The 4180-nt window shown below is 33.9% G+C and overlaps 1 protein-coding gene across 1 annotated transcript in view; it reads right to left on the reverse strand.

Annotated features, from left to right (window-relative positions):
• Nucleotides 1–2013: 2013 nt before the first annotated feature.
• KHDRBS2 (KH domain containing, RNA binding, signal transduction associated 2) overlaps nucleotides 2014–4180 on the reverse strand; it is a 429412-nt gene continuing 427245 nt past the window's right edge. The window contains exon 11 of the transcript XR_001145205.1: nucleotides 2014–2036. The gene's annotated coding sequence lies outside the window, so the exon portion shown is untranslated. The remainder of the gene's footprint in view (nucleotides 2037–4180) is intronic.

Raw genomic sequence — 4180 nt, forward strand, 5'->3', positions numbered from 1 at the left:
TATATAGGACAAGGTACACAAGAGAAAATTATATTTTGCAATCAATCTCCATGTAGGCATACTTGTGTACTTATACAAACATAGCCTCCATTCAATCAGTGGTTAGATGGGCAAATAAATATAGTCAGGTACAAGGTACACAGAGGCGAGGGTTGTTGTGCAAGACCTGCTTTCTAAATAATCCATGAAAATACATTTTCTGAATATTTTTATGTACATAGAGGTGTTCAGTAATTTATCATCAGATTTTAAAGTTAATACTGATCTTGTGAATATTCATAGAAAGTTAATTTCTTCTAATTCTTTTTATACAAGCTTGAAAGACTGAATTACACATCTTGATTTCTTCTTAAAATATTTTACTACAAAACTTGTCATCAAGTTAGAGGTGATAAGCAAGCTTATGGGCTGGGTTTAGAGTTCTACCCAATGTCCCACAGTGTGATGATGAGTAACTTCTCTACAGTCTCAATTTTCTCATTTAGATAAAGGATACTACCCTTAAACATGCATCGTAGGGTTGTTGAGAAAATATATAAAGCAATTCTAAAAATAACTGATATACTGTTTGACATGTACACTCATTCCTTATTGCAGATAGTCTCTCTTTACAGTATTGTTGAAATAATAGCACCCAATTTTTAAAGTCTCACCTTCGTTAAACATTCAACTATTTTTTTTAAAAGGTTTATTTATGTTTGTATACAGAACTGGGGTACAGGCCAGAGGTGCAGGGGCGGTAAGAAGATTCACCAGGGACAGAGAGGGAAGCTGAACAGGCCGACTGACGAAGTACACTGCTGAGGGGAGCAGCGGGCAGGTCAGGAGAGGTCTGCCGCACCATATGGGTCACCTCCAGGGTGGGGATCGAACTCATGCTGAAGTGGCTTTAGCGTCTTAGTGCTGTGCTCTAACTCACTGCGCCACCAAGGAGGGCCCTAGTTACCCAACCATTTTAATAAGATAATGTATGTGCAACTCTATTATAATATTATTGTGGATAAACATATCTTATAATGACTGTTACGAAGATACCCAACATGTTTGCATATGAATATAATGATGAGTATTTTTATTACTGTATTCTAAAGTCTGTATTAGGTGGATATTTTAGTAAAGAGTATAATGATGAGTATTTTTATTACTGTATTCTAAAGTCTGTATTAGATGGGTATTTTATTAAAGAGTAGTTTTAAATACCCAATTAGGGTAGTATGAGTAGTTTTATAAATTAAAATAGCTTTCATTTTCTCATTGATAAACTGGAAGCATGAAGACCTCAAATTAAAATTCTTGTCAAGGAAAAGTAATTTGGAGAATATTAACTAAGTTTAGTTAAAATCACACACCTGTATGATTTTACTTTATATATTTCATAATTCTATGCTATTATTACCATTTTATCTAAAAAACACTGGTTTGAATACTTAAAGTAATTTGAATTATAATCTAGAGCTTGTACTGTGAGTTAATATTTCATAGTATAATAATATAACTTACAAATCTCTACATATAAATCAACCTATGAAAATGGGTATACTATTTCCATTTTTTAACCAAGAAACATATCAGTTTACCTCTGAAAATCAAAATTGTATATATGTATACAGCAGAATCCTACCTCATACAAGTAATAGTAAACAGTAAAAGAATAGAAGAAGGAAAGAAAAAGCAAAATAGAGGGAATATAAGCCTCTATATTAATAGAATTATCTCTGGGAAGTAGCAGTGTAGACTTTCCATTTTTACATTACATATTTATATTCTAGCTTAACCCTGAATATGAATTACTTTTCTAATATAAAAGGAGATAGTATATAAAAAAGAAACTTCCCCCCAAATACCTATCCACTGTCAATTCTAATATTTTAAGACAATAATTATTTATACTTAAATATTTTACTTACAAGAAATGAAAATAAGTCTTTAAGAAGTTAAATCAATTTATATTTTGTTTGAGATTACCAACAATAAAAGGAATCCAGAGAAGTTTCTCTAATGGAATGTTGTAGTCTTCATTTAAAAAAATCATTGTCCTATAAGAATGCACAATGTAAAACATTAAACATTAGTTAAACATAATTATTGATTCATAAATAAATTCATGTTCTTAAGGCTCGACAGAAAAATTGAAAACCAAAGCTTAAAAATTCAACATAAAAGGCTAAGAAATCAAGATTTCACAAGTGGGTTACATGTAAATAATAAAAACTGTTATTTTTCTGTTTAACTAAGTTAAACATTTTTCATCATACTTTTGGTTTTCCAGTGGACATGTATGGGTTACATAACTTACATAATTAACACATTAACATTTCTCCTTTTTTAAAGATTAATTTATGCGTACAGAACTGCGGTACAAGCTAGAGATGCAGGGGTAATAAAAGCATTCACCAGAGAAAAGTAGGGAGCATAACAGGCAGATCAATGAAGTCACTGCTGAGGGGAGCAGTGGGCGGGCCAGGAGAGGTCTGCCACACCATGTGGATCACCTCTGGGGCTGGAATTTGAACTCACACTGAAGGGGCTGTGGCTCACTTGCAGCGCTGTGCTTTAAGCCACCAGGGAGGGCCACATTAACATTTCTTAATGTAGAGGCTCTGTTGGACAGATTGGACAGTGCTCATCTCCTGGAATGATCAATTGCCTTCCTCTTTGTCTCTCACATCTCCATGTGCCGTCGGGAAGACGACAGAAGATTTTGGAACAGGAGGGGCATGGTGGTAGCAAAGAATTTGAAAAGCATTTTGTAAAAAAAAAAAAAAAAATAAGCTATAAGCTTAGAATATAAGAAATAGCATCTGTGTTACCCCAATGTTAGGGCAGAAAATATGATAGAGGGGAGGGGAGATCTTCCCACCAACAAAAGTCATTTTGAGAAGCATCAAGGTGGATGGAAACCTGTGTCTCCTGGTCATATTCGCTTCCCAAGGGGTTCTAAGAGACTAGGAGAACAGAATCTAAGAGCCTCCAAATTTTCCCTAGAAACTATAGCATTGGCTATATTCCTCACTCCTCCCCGCCCCCCATGAAACACGAATTGTGATGGAACAGCAGTTTCAACAAAAGTAGCATTTTAGTAAACTTGTACTAGGTTTTAAGATGACTTACTCTCTTTTATTTTTAGTAGAAGATAAGTTGGCTACGATTAAGACTCCCAGTGGCCTAAGAATCAACTTCTCCAGTTTTCCCAATTCCTCTTACAAAAAGTGTAAGACACTGAGATGTAAAGTATCATCTCAAGTAGAGTGTCTTTTCTCTTATTGTAAGTCATCTTTTGTGTATCAATAAACTCTGTTTAAAGAAGAGTAGGATATTAATCTTTATGATTAATATGGGAGATGGGTACCTGTCCGTTGCCCCAAACAACCATCTTATTGTTAACTCAGACATTTTAATAAATGATGATGTCCAGGCAAATACTACACATTAAATTGGCAACAAGAAATGCTTTGCTTTAAAATATTTAACATTGAGTGATACCTGCACTTTGTGTTCTTAACACATGATTGCACAGCTTATACAAATAAAGTGCTGGTTTGAAATTGACTCTCATACTTTAAAGCAGAGTTCTGATTTATAGATTGAAGAATAAAAGCCTGAAATTGGTTTCATGCTTATTTAATCATGTAAGTGTTTTTTTAATGTCAACATAGTATTTAGATTATAAAAGAATCCATTTGTTATAAAGATTGTAGTCACACTTTACAACAAATGTAGAATACTTTCACCTACTTGACAAATTTGGGGAAAGATCAAAGTAAACATAAAGTTAAAATATTATTATAATCTTTCAAAGTAAATACTCATCATATTGAAGCAAAAATACATTTTTAAGACTAAGACTTTAGTTTGTCCTCTTAATCAAATTTATTAAAGACTCTCCATAGACTTTTGGTAAATGTAATGGTTTTTAAATATTATATTAAATATTGATTTTGTTATATATTATCATTGTGACATAACTAAACCCCTGAACTCAACTTCCTGTTCTTCTATAGAGTGGGATTAATTGTACTACCTTTACAGGCTTATTTAAGATTTACAGATGCTGGCCCTCCCTGGTGGCGCAGTGGGTTAAAGCACTGCACTAAGAGGCTAAAGCCACTTCCGCATGAGTTCGATTCCCGCCTGCCCCAGAGGTGACCACATAGCGAGGCAGACCTCTCCTGGCCCGCCC

Source organism: Condylura cristata, unplaced genomic scaffold (genome assembly GCF_000260355.1).
Source record: "Condylura cristata isolate star-nosed mole 26May11 unplaced genomic scaffold, ConCri1.0 scaffold00001, whole genome shotgun sequence".
NCBI classification, from domain to species: Eukaryota; Metazoa; Chordata; class Mammalia; order Eulipotyphla; family Talpidae; genus Condylura; species Condylura cristata.